Below are 13,507 nucleotides of genomic sequence, written 5' to 3' on the forward strand. Positions count from 1 at the left end.
AGTTCCACCTGGCCTGTTCCCCTTACCCAGCTGGCCTTCCAGGGGCGATCTGGGCTCTCACCATGGTTGGGCACCTTGTTTCTGCAGCTTCAGGCTCCTGGGGGTAGAGCGCCCTGGGCTGCCTGGCCCTCTCAGGCAGTAAAACCCCCCTCAAATGAATGGCAGAAACCTCAAGTGGACCTGCTGGGACAGACGGCCAGCCAGTCCTGTGGATCTGCGTCGGTTTGCCTGACTCCCATACTCAGTGGAGGTCTTGGTGGCTGTCCTCTTTAGCTGAGTCACTACAAAACACCAGTAGAAGGCATCTTTGCCCCCGTTCTCATCATCAAATCTGTCCCCTCCACTCCAGCCCCAGCCCGGAACCCTCAGTGAGGTGAGCTGAAATCCGAGGTCACCCTCTCCACCCAGGTACCAGGTCCCACTCCACTGTGACTCATCAAGGATTGTTCTCCTGCTGTATCTTCCTTGTCTTTTCTGCATCTCTCATTTTTGGCTCCTGTTGATTAGTTCTGGGGGCAAACATGCAGTAACCACCTTTTATCCCTAAAAATACCAGCTAGTAACACCACACACTTCTTAAGCTCTTGCCCTGCTATTCTGCTCCTATTGATGGATCACCCCTCAAAATTGTCTACCCTAATCATCCCCTCTTAAATCTCCACCTAAAACAGCATCTGTTTCTTGGCCCCAAAACATGTCTTCTTGTTCTTACATAACAATAGAGTGTCTTCACTCAGCTGAAAATGCATTTCCCAGACGCCTTTGCACCTAGGTGGGGCCACTGGGAAGTATGGGGCTGTGCCCTGAAAGAAGCAAGCACAGTGTGTCTTTCCCTGCCTGGCTCCATCTCCTGGCCAGCCTGGGAGAGTGGAAGTTGGCTGTTGACGATGACAGAGCAGCAACATAGAAAGAGCCCAGGGTCCTGATGAGATGGAGCTGCCAAGTCAACCCTGGGCTGCCTCTCTGGATCGTTAAAAAAAAAAATACAGACTTTGTTTTCTAGAGCAATTTTAGGTTTACAGAAACTTTGAGTGGTGAGTAGAGAATTTCCGTGTAGATTTCAGTTCCTCACCAGTTTCCCTCTTTATTCCCCTCTTCCATCTCTTACAACTGATGATCCAATAGTGATTTGTTATCACTAACTGAAGTCCACAGCTGCCATTAGCGTTCACTCTTGGAGTTGTATATTCTGTGGATCTGGACAAATGTACAGTATCATACAGAGTAATTTCACTGCCCTAACATCCCCCCAAAATGTCGTCACTGGGACTTAGCATGCATGACATAAAGTGCACACCTGAAGTTGGCACTTTTGAACCCACCACTCAAAACACTGGCAACACGGAAAGCCCTATATGCCCCTACCCACTACTTGTTCCAGACACAGCCCCGCTTATGGCATCTTCCCTCCCATGCCCTGCTGGGGAATGGTCCAGACGTACCACAGTTTATACATCCATGTGCCTGTTGGTGGACACTTGGGTTGTTTCCAAGCTCTGGCTGTTCCGGGTAAAGTGGATCTATGCAGTCTTTTCTTGGAGGTGCATGCCCCAGGACGAGCGTGACTGGGCCAGGTATTAAGCTCTTGTCTTTTGAGTGCCAACCAAACTTTGCTTTCCTCTGCGTCTTGATGCTAGAACAGAGACTGCAAATCCCATTTCTGCTTGGCCAGCTGGCCCCATCCTAAGCTCTGCTCTCAGAGGCTGTTAGAGGGACACTGCGAGGCCCAAGGAGGCAGAAAAGGTGTGCTTTTGTGGAAGCATCACCCTTGCAAGCCCTTCTTCACCCCTCCTCTGGCCTTGAAGACAAGAGGGGCTGTGCTTTGTTGCACCCCCAAACCGAGGCACCAATGCCAGGTGACAAATGCCCCTCCTCTTGGGGTCCCCCTGGGGCTCTTTTCTGAACTTGGAGACCCAAGCACTGGCTAGGCTTTGCCCCTACCTGGACACTGAGTGTCACCTCTCAAAGCCCCCCATCAATGTGGCTAAGTTTGAGGAGTTGCAGTCCTGCTTTTTGTTCCAGCCTTAGGGGCTGTATGAGTTTGTGGGGGTGGCTGTGACCAAGGACTACAAGCTGAGGGGCTTCAACAGCAGAAATGCGTTGTCTCCCAGCTATGGAGGTTGGATGTGCAGGATCGAGGAGTTGGTAAGGCCCCGTTCCCTCTGTAGCTCAACTGGTAAAGAATCTGCCTAAAATGTGGAATACCTGGGTTTGATCCCTAGGTCGGGAAGATCCCCTGGAGAAGGGAAAGGCTACCCACTCCAGTATTCTGGCCTAGAGAATTCCCTGGACTGTATAGTCCATGGGGTCGAAAAGAGTCAGATGCGACCGAGTGACTTTTTATTTATTTATGATTATTATTCCCTCTCAGGAAGCCAGGGAAGGACCTGCCTTCGCTTCTGCTTCCTGATTGGTTGGATCTAGACCGATGGAGAAACTGGTAACAAGGGTGGCGTCAGGAATCTCATCTTCTGGCTTGAAGTACCATTTGCTCCTCACCACTCATAACTCCACCTCTCCCATGAGAAACCCAGAGAGGCTGGGAATTAAGTCAATGCTGGGATTCTTCAACCTGCACGATGAAATGCTGTGCTTGACTTGCAGCACATTTCAGCTCCATGGCTACAAAAAGTAAGAGAACTTTTAGGGCTGTCGTGGAAGCTCTCCGATGCTTTGCAAGGGGATACCCATTCTCCACGAGACCCGTTGCCATTAGACCCGTGAGGAGGGCCCAGTCTCAGCATTCTCTGGGGGCGTGGGCACAGGGAAGACCCAAGAAGAAACAGCTGTAACCCCAAAAGAATAGTAAGATTTTTGCTAGTTATTGCTGGCAGACATCTGGGAGCATTTGTGTGAGAGTGTTTCCTAAGGATGTTATACGAAGAGGGTGGAATGTAATGTTGGGTTAAACACAATTTGTTGAGCTAGGTGCATTTACCGGAGAGTCTATATTCGTGTTACCCATGTACCTGGCAGGGAGTCTAACCGACTACTTGGTTGGATGACTTCAATTTGGACTCCACTGTGGCCTAAGTTCAATGAGATCAAGATGCCAGCGCAACCTTGGCTGCTGCGGGGGCAGAACACAAAGATGTAATTGCTAGTGGGAATTGCAGGTATTTGTGCCTTGACTTGAAAGTTATGGTTGGGATGACACGGCTCATATCCCCATTTATCTATTTGAGTCTGTGCAGAAGGTGGATGGATCTTGGAGAAAGACTACAGACTGATTTCAACTTCATCAGGCGGTGACTGCAATGATAGCTGTTTCAGAGACAGTCTCTTTCCCGAAGCAGTCAGCACACAACCCCTGCTATGCAGCTATTGGCCTATTGACTATTTTACTCCATACCAATATGCAAAGGGATTCTCTGGTGGCTCAGATGGTAAAGCCTCGGCCCGCAATGAGGGAGACCCAGGTTCGATCCCTTGGTCAGGAAGATCCCCTGGAGAAGGAAATGGCAACCCACTCTAGTACTCTTGCCTAGAAAATTCCATGGATGAAGAAGCCTGGTAGGCTACAGTCCGTGGGGTCACAAACAGTCGGACGTGACTGAGCGACTTCACTTTCTTTCTTTTCTTTTCTAACACGTGAAGTCCATCAGAAGCATTTTGTTTTGACTTGGCAGGGCCAACATCACACTTAAGGGTCAAGTCACCTCTCCTCCTCTCTGACATAATGTACTGCTCAGAGACTCGGACTATCTCACCATTTCCCACAAAATCTACTGGTCCACTGCACTGATGACATCATCCTGATTGAATCTGATGAGCAAGAAGCAGAGAGTACTAGAGATGCTTTGTAAGACATATACAGACCAGAAGGTGGGAGATTTACTCCATGAAAATCTAGGGACGGAAAACCTCACTGAAGTTTCTGGAAGCTCAGTGCTGTACAGAATGTAAAGTTACCCTCTTCAAGGTGAAAGACAGGTAAAGCTACATCAACCACCTCTAAAAATAATGTCTGGTTGTACTCTTTGGGATCGTGGAATATATATCATAGGCAAGTGTGCCACATTGACCCATCGACTGTGTAACTCGTGAGGCTGTCTGTTTTGTGTGGGGATCCGGGCACGAGATAACTCTGCAGTGAATCCAGGCTGCTCTCTCACTTCCAACTGGGCCTGTGACCCAGCAGATCCAATAATGCTCAAAATGTCTGTGGGAATTGGTGAAGCTGTGTGGAGTCTCTGGCCAGCACTGATAGGGGATCACTGTGCAGAGCTCTAGGGTTTTATAGAAAGGCCAGGCCCTCTTCTTTCCGATAACCATTCTCCTCTGGAGAGGCAGCAAAGGAAAATTCCCCAAGTAGGCAGAGCTTGGAGCGGCACAGCTAATTTTTCACAAATTTTTTCCCCAACTTTATTGAGAGATCATTGTGTAAGTTGAAGGTGTACAGCATGATTTGATACACATATGTGTTGCAAAATGTTGACCACAATAAAGTTAGCGAACACATTCTCCACCTCACAGAATTTTCATTTTGTTGTTGTGAGAACATTGAAAATCTACTCATAGCAACTTTCAAGTGTACACTACAGTAGTATTAACTCTAGTCACCATGCTTTACCTTAGATCCGAGAACTTACTCACCTTCTAACCGGAAATCTGTGCCCTTGATTACCAGGTCTTCTTTTACCTCAGCCCCTGAAAACCACCATCCTTTCTATTCTATCTCTTCAGCTTTTTCTGAGTCTACACAGAAATGAAATTACACAGTATTTGTCTTTCTCTGTCTGATTTATTTCACTGAGCATAGTGCCCTCAAGGTATATCCACATTGTCCCAAGTGGCAAGATTTCATTCTTTTTCATAGCTGACTAATATTATTATTATATACATATATATGCTGCTGCTGCTAAGTCACTTCAATCATGTCCGACTCTGTGCGACCCCATAGATGGAAGCCCACCAGACTCCCCCATCCCTGGGATTCTCCAGGCAAGAACACCGGAGTGGGTTGCCATTTCCTTCTCTAATGCATGAAAGTGAAAAGTGAAAGGGAAGTCGCTCAGTCGTGTCCAACTCTTAGCGACCCCATGGACCGCAGCCTACCAGGCTCCACCATCCATGGGATTTTCCAGGCAAGAGTACTGGAGTGGGGTGCCACTATTATATACTACATCTTCTTTATCCATTCATCCACCAAAGGACACTCAGCTTGTTTCCATGTCTTGGTTATTGTGAGTAATGCTGCTGTGACATGGATGTGCAGAAAACTCATCAAGATAGTGATTTGATTTCCTTCCAGTATATACCCAGAAATGGAATTGCTGGATCCTATGGCAATTCTTTTTTTTAATTAATTTTTTTAAAACTTTTGGCCACATCCTGGGGCTTTCCTGATGGCTCAGATGGTAGAGAATCTGTCTGCAATGCAGGATAATCAGGTTCGATCCTGGGTTGAAAAGATTCCTTGGACAAGGGAATGGCAACCACTCCAGTATTCTTGCCTGGAGAATTCCAAGGACAGAGGAGATTGGAGGGCTATAGTCCATGGGATCGCAAAAAGTTGGACATGACTGAGCACCTAATGTTGTCGCTGTCACTGGGGCATTCAGGAGCATAGTTCCCCAACCAAGCTTAGAGCCTTAACCACTGGACCACAAGGGAAGTCCTAGCAACTCTATTTTTAATTTCTGGAGGAACTTCTGTACTATTTTCCAAAGTAGTTGCACCAATTGACATTCCCACCAGCAGTGCAGAAGTCTTCCCTTTTCTCCACATCTTCGCTAACACTTGTTATCTCTTGTCTCTTTGGTGATGGCCTTTATGACAGGCATGAGGTGCTCTTTCATGGTGACTTTGATTTGCATTTCTCTGATGATTAATGGTGTGCATCTTTCCATGAACCTGTTGGCTATCTGGATGTCTTCTTTAGAAAAATGTCTATTCGGGTCCTTTGCCCATACTGAAATCGAATTACATTTTCTGCTTCCTCTCCCTCCCTCTTATTACTTTATATAGCAATCCTTTTCATGCATAACTTTACAATTTAGTCTCTGGATCACAGACTATTCAAGTGGGACTATGACATTTAGAGGAGAAACTGACATTATCACCACCATGGCTGTCATCAGAGATGATTAAAAAGGCTTTGGGGGGAATTCCCTGGCAGTCCAGTGGTTAGAGTTTGGCACTCTCACTGCTGGAGCCCAGGTTCAACCCCTGGTCAGGGAACTCAGATTCAAAGAAAAAAAAGCTCTTGGGGATTGGCCTCTCTCCTCCTTGGGAAGAAGGTGAAGCATATTTTTATGGAGAATGCTGGCATTTGGTCCGGGAGAAACAGACAGTCGTCATGATGGAAGTTCAAATATATGTAGAAGGGTTTATACTGAGACTGAGAAGCTGAAAGGCATAAAAACCCAGAGCTCGGCCACACTGGGCTTTCAACACTTTCTTCTCTTCTGGCTGGCTGTCTGTTGGCTTCCACCAGTAGGCGCCCTACAGGAAGACTGAAAGGTTGGAGTCCTGTCTGCTTTTGGTTCCTCCGGCTGACCTGACCTTTCCCCCAAGCCTTGGCAACAGCCACTTGGCAACAGCTTGACAGCACCCTCTCCTTGGGCTCTGATTTCCAACTCTGCAGGGCTCCTCCTCTGAGCTTTGAGGCCCGTATCCAAGCTCTTCGTTGAGTTCTCCCAGCCTTGAAGGTGGCACAGGCTCCCTGTGGCCATTGCCTCCTGCTGCCTGGTTAATCAATTCTCTGTATTACATCCTAAATTAAACCCCCAATGCTAAGAAGCATCAAAAGAAGACACTCAAGACCAGCAATTATCAGAGTAATGTAAATCACATGAAAACAACAGTGAGATACCATTTCTACCCATTAGACTGGCAAACACACACAAGCACAGATAATATGAAATAAATGCTGGCAGAGATATAGGGCTACAGGAGCCTTTGTGTACTGTTGCTGGAAATACGGACTGGCACGGTCGTTGTGGAGAAGAATTTGTCAGTATCTAGTTCAGTTAAGTATGTATACACCTGGCCTAAGACCCTATAATACTGTGTCACCTAAGATCCAAGGTATATGCTGTCATGTGAGACAAAGTTTGCTGTAGCTTTATTTTCAGTGACAGGGAGGAGCAGGTAGGACACTAGGGAGCACTGTGGGCCCAGGGATTGGGACTCTGTGCTTTTGCTGGGTTCAGTCCCTTGTGGGAGAACTAAGATCCCACAGGCTATAGGGCACAAGCAAAAAAATAAAATAAATAAATAAAACCAACCAAACAAACAAAAGATTTACATGTAGACCCAGTGTCACAAAGAAAGCCCCAAAGCATGATGCTGAGTGACTTCTGAGGCCAGCAAGGACAGAGTAAGCAATCTGAACCCCAGCTTTCACTGAGAACAACTAGGCAAGCTCAAAAATGCATGAAAACATTTGCTGGAAAACGTGCAAGTGATAACAGGTAGTGAAGACTCTTGAGGCCAAGGTATGGAAGAGGGAGCAAAGTGAGAGAGACATGAGCTCAGAATTTAAGGAGGTTTATCCTCTAAGGCCACCTGCTTGGGTCCCACGGGGTCAGAGAAGCTGAGCAGAGCTGTGGACAGACTTACAGGGCAAAGGGTCCAAACCTGGAGTTCAGGGCCCACCAAAGGTCTGAGAGTGGGTGTAAGGTGGAACTAGAATAGCCTTTGAAAAGACTGCATCCCTGTCCCCTAAGGGACTATACTCAAGATCTGAACTATTTCAATCCCCAGAAACTGGATTAAGGAAATCTGGGATTTCTCATGTCCCAGCTGTCCACCAGATGCAAGTATAGATTGTCTCTGGAGAAAGCGTAGAGTCCTAACCACAGGACCACTAGGGAATTCCCTATTTGTAGATTTGTTGATGAAGGTCATTCTGACCTATGTGAGATGATACCTCGTCCCAGTTTTGATTTGCATCTCTCTAGATCCAACCCGGCGGAGAAGGCAATGGCAAGCCACTCCAGTACTCTTGCTTGGAAAATCCCATGGATGGAGGAGCCTGGTGGGCTGCAGTCCATGGGGTCGCTAAGGGTCGGACACGACTGAGTGACTTCACTTTCACTTTTCACTTTCACACATTGGAGAAAGAAATGGCAACCCACTCCAGTGTTCTTGCCTGGAGAATCCCAGGGATGGGGGAGCCTGGTGGGCTTCCGTCTATGGGGTCACACAGAGTCGGACACGACTGAAGTGACTTAGCAGCAGTAGCAGCAGATCCAACCCGGAGAAGGCAATGGCAAGCCACTCCAGTACTCTTGCCTAGAAAATCCCATGGATGGAGGAGCCTGGTAGGCTGCAGTCCGTGGGGTTGCTAAGGGTCGGACACGACTGAGCGACTTCAATTTCACTTTTCACTTTTCACTTTCACATATTGGAGAAGGAAATGGCAACCCACTCCGGTGTTCTTGCCTGGAGAATCCCAGGGACGGGGGAGCCTGGTGGGCTTCTGTCTGTGGGGTCACACAGAGTCGGACACGAGTGGAGTGACTTAGCAGCAGCAGCAGATACAACCAGTCCATTCTAAAGGAGATCAATCCTGGGTGTTCATTGGAAGGACTGATGCTAAAGCTGAAACTGCAATACTTTGGCCACCTCATGCGACGAGTTGACTCACTGGAAAAGACTCTGATGCTGGGAAAGGTTGGGGGTGGGAGGAGAAGGGGATGACAAAGAATGAGATGGCTGGATGGCATCACCGACTCTGTGGACATGAGTTTGAGTGAACTCCGGGAGTTGGTGATGGACAGGGAGGCCTGGCGTGCTGTGATTCATGGGGTCTCAAAGAGTTGGACACGACTGAGCGACTGAACTGAACTGAACTGAAAAGATTCTTTAAATTGGACTACAACTTTCCAAGATAATTTGCTGGAACTGGCTCCTGATGAAAGATCAAAGAGGAATTTCGAAAATATAGCATCACTTGCTTCCTTTTAGATCAAAGAGCAAAATGAATATCTTGATTGTGTGACAATTCCTTTAAAAACCCTTCTTCCACTCTTGACAATATATCGTTGCTCTCTACCATGAGCTTTATTAACATAAAACGTTAAAATAGTCAATATATACATTGCGCCCAGCAAGTAAATTGACAATCTGACCTAAATTCAACAAGATAAACCAGAAGCAAGAAAATTTACCGAATTAAAGCCCTTTCAATATTAGTGCGTATGGTATTCATTCCATGATGCAAGGGGCAGCATTTTGTCCTTACTGGAATGGACAGTCAGTGTGGCCTCCTCTGCCCGTGGAATTAACTGGTGTTACCCTTCAGCATGAAGCAGCTGGCTTGGTGGGTAGAAGGATGGCAGGCCCTCTTTCAGACTCAGTTGTCATGCCAGCTGGGTGGCAACACCTCTGAGGCAGGGCCAGGGTCTCCAGAAGGCTGTGTACACAACGCTGTATACCCTCTGACTCAGCATTCGGTGTACGGAGCTGTTTCTCTTGCAGCCAGGATTCGTGGGTGCGGGGGCATCAGGGGCTGGAAATGGGAGTGGCTTTGCTTCCTAATCCCTTGAATTTATGCTCTGCTGGGCACAGAAAATTAGCCATCAGAGCCACCAACAACAGATGAGAGCTCTGATCTCTCCACAGCCTCTCCAACAATTGTTTTTATCCTGGCCATTCTGGTGAGTGTAAAGTGACATCTCATTCTGGTTTTCAGTGGTGTTTCCTGGGACTTCCCTGGTGGTCCAGTGGCCAAGACTCCACACTCCTGATGTGAGGGATCTGGGTTCGGTCCCCTGTTGGGGAACTATATCCCACAAGCTGCAGCTAAAGACTCTGCATGCCAAAACTAAGACCCGGTACAGCCAAAGAAATAAAAATTCTGTTGCTTGAGGGATAAATAGGATGCACTGTTTTTCATATGCTTATTATCCACTCATATGTTTTCTTTGGTAAACTGCCCATTTAAATCTTTTGTCCGTTTTTTATATTGTGATTTCACAAATAGGTAGTGACATTGATCCAGCCAAGATACTGAAGGAGGAAATAGAACATCTTGAAAGGAGAACTCCATCTTGGGCCGGACTGCAGACTTTGAGCTCTATGCCCAATATCTACGGAAACAACATACCAACTAGAAAACCAGGTCCCTGGAAGGAAGAGCCCCAGGGCTCGTACCTAGACTCTCCGTTGTTAGGCAATTATCTGTGTAACCAAATAGAATCATAATTTCTATTATGCTTATTGGGGTATGACCACAGGCCTATTGATAATTGTCCACTGTTAACTACCTAGGCTTAAGACATACGAATCACGGGTTAACTTTGTATCTTTCTTTTCCTTTTTTCAGACTAGTTTCAGGGAATTTGGGGAGGTGGATTTGGGCATATACACTTAGGGTATATAAGGTTTTCAAAAAAACTGGTCGGGGTCCTTGGCTAAGAGGAGACTCTGCCTTGGGCCCACGGGTGTAATAAACTGCACTCCACTATCTGCATTGTCCCTCTGAGTGAGTTTGTTTTTCTGAATGCGCGGCTACAACACTACTTTCCCATCACCTCGAGATTCCCTCCTGTCCCTTTTATAATCACACCCACCTTCCTTTGCCTTCAGCCCTTCCATATTCCTTGGTAATCAAGATCTGTTTGATTTTGTTTTTAGCTGTGCAGCACATAGAATATTATTTCCTTAACTAGGGACCCATGCTTACTGCAATAGACACCCAGAATCTCAACCAATGGCCTGTCAGGGAAGTCCTGGGATTGCTTCTCAACACCGAGCACAATTCTCTGGAGATTCTTCCAAATTATTGAGCGTATCACTAGTTCCTTCCTTTGTATTGATGAAGGCTCCATAATGTAGATGGACCACAGTTCTTTAACAAACTGTTATTGAAAGACATTGGAGTTCTTCACAATTCTGGGCTATTACCAACGAGCAGGTCAGGAAGCAACAGTTAGAACTGGACATGGAACAACAGACTGGTTCCAAATAGGAAAAAGAGTACGTCAAAAGGCCGTATATTGCCACCCTGCTTATTTAACTTATATGCAGAGTACATCATGAGGAATGCTGGGCTGGAAGAAGCACAAACTGGAATCAAGATTGCCGGGAGAAATATCAATAACCTCAGATACGCAGAAGACACCACCCTTACTGCAGAAAGTGAAGAGGAACTAAAAAACCTCTTGATGAAACTGAAAAAGGAAAGTGGAAAAGTTGGCTTGAAGCTCAACATTCAGAAAACTAAGATCATGGCATCTGGTCCCATCACTTCATGGGAAATAGTTGGGGAAACAGTGGAAACGGTGTCAGACTTTATTTTTTTGGGCTCCAAAATCACTGCAGATGCTGATTGCAGCCATGAAATTAAAAGATGCTTACTCCTTGGAAGGAAAGTTATGACCTAGATAGCATATTGAAAAGCAGAAACATTACTTTGCCAACAAAGGTCCGTCTAGTCAAGGCTATGGTTTTTCCCATGGTCATGTATGGATGTGAGAGTTGGACTGCAAAGAAAGCTGATCGCCGAAGAATTGATGCTTTTGAACTGTGGTGCTGGAGAAGACTCTTGAGAGTCCCTTGGACTGCAAGGAGATCCAACCAGTCCATTCTAAAGATCAGTCCTGGATGTTCATTGGAAGGACTGATGCTAAAGCTGAAACTCCAATACTTTCGCCACTTCATGTGAAGAGCTGACTCATTGGAAAAGACTCTGATGCTGGGAGGGATTGGGGGCAGGAGGAGACGGGGATGACAGAGGATGAGATGGCTGGATGGCATCACTGACTCGATGGACATGCGTTTGAGTTTACTCTGGGGGTTGGTGATGGACAGGGAGGCCTGGTGTGCTGTGATTCATGGGGTCGCAAAGAGTCAGACACGACTGAGCAACTGAATTGAACTGAACAAAGGAGCTACGTACTGCTATGAACATTCACGGACAGATTTTTCTGCGAAAGTAAACCTATGTTCTCTAGGATGAATGCCCAGGACTACAATTGCTAGGTCATACAGTAGTTGCGTGTTTACTTTTATAAGAAACCTGCCAAACTGTTCTCCACAGAGGCTGCACCATTTTGCATTCCCATCAGCACATAGGAGTGATTCAGTTCTCTGTACCCTCACTGACATTTAGGGTTGTCACAATTTTATTTTACTATTCTGACACACATGCAGTGATGATCTCATAGTGATTTGAGTCCGCCTTCTCCTAGTGGACAGTGATGTTGACCATCTTCTCATGTGCTTACTGGCCATCAGTGCACCCTCTTTGGTGAAAGATCTTTTCATGTCTTTTGCCCATTTTCTAATTGGATTGATTTACTGTTGGGTTTTGAGTTCTTAATATAGTTAAGATACTAATCCTTTCTCAGATGTGTGATTTGCAAGTATTTTCTCCCAGTCAGTAGTTGGTCTTTTCATGTTCCCACTTAACAGAGTCTTTCAGAAAGCAAAAGCTTTTAAATTCTAATGAAGCCTGATTTATTAACGTTTTCTTGTATGGATGGGCTTCCCAGGTGGCACGGATCATTCTTTTGGTGTCATATTAAGAACTCTTAGCCTAGTCCTAAGTCCTAAAGTTTTTCTCTTTTTTTTGCCTTGAAAGTTTTACACATATGTCCATGATCCATTTTGAGTTAATTTTGAGAATATAGTGTGAAGCTTATTGGAGAAGGAAATGGCAACCCACTCCAGTGTTCTTGCCTGGAGAATCCCAGGGACGGCGGAGCCTGGTGGCTGCCGTCTATGGGGTCGCACAGAGTCAGACACGACTGAAGCGACTCAGCAGCAGCAGCAGTGTGAAGCTCAGAGACTTAGGTCAAGGTTTATTTTATTTCTTAAAAGTACTCTGAACTTTTAAAATTTGTTTGTTTGTTTGTTTGTTTTGGCTGTGTTGGGTTTTAATTGCAACATGTGGGATCTTTTGTTGCATCACACGGACTCCCTAGTTGTGGTGCTTGGGCTTAGTTGCCCAGTGGCATGTGGGATCTTAGTTCCCTGACCAGGAATCAAACCTGTGCCACCTGCAGTGGAAGCAGAGAGTCTTAACCACTGGACTGCCAGGAAAGTCCCTAAATGATATTGCATTGTAAATTTTGGTGTCCACATGTTTATATTTAGTATATAGAAATACAACTGATTTTTGCTGTATTCTGCAGCCTCGTTAAATTTCTTGTATTATTTCTAGGAGCTTCTTGGTACACTCTTTGAGATTTTTCACATAGACAACTATGTCACCTACAGATTGGGACGACTGTATTTCTTCCTTTCTGATCTTTATGCCTTTTATTTCCTTTTCTTGCCTTATTGCACTAGCTAGGACTTGTAGCACTATCTTGAATAAGGGTAGTGAAAGCAGACATCCTTGCTTTGGTCCCTCTAGATCTTAAAGGAAAAGCAGTGTTTCATCTTTAAGTATAACGTTAACTGTAGGATTTTTGTTGTTGTTCAGTCACTCTGTCTTGTCCGACTCTTTGCGACTCCATGGACCACAGCATGCCAGGCTTCCCTGTCCTTCACCATCTAGTGGAGGTGATTTTTGTAGATGCTCTTAATCAAATTCAAGAAATTTCTCCTC

This window comes from Moschus berezovskii, chromosome X (genome assembly GCF_049115385.1).
Source record: "Moschus berezovskii isolate FMDL1 chromosome X, NW_MosBer_1.0, whole genome shotgun sequence".
Taxonomy (NCBI): Eukaryota; Metazoa; Chordata; class Mammalia; order Artiodactyla; family Moschidae; genus Moschus; species Moschus berezovskii.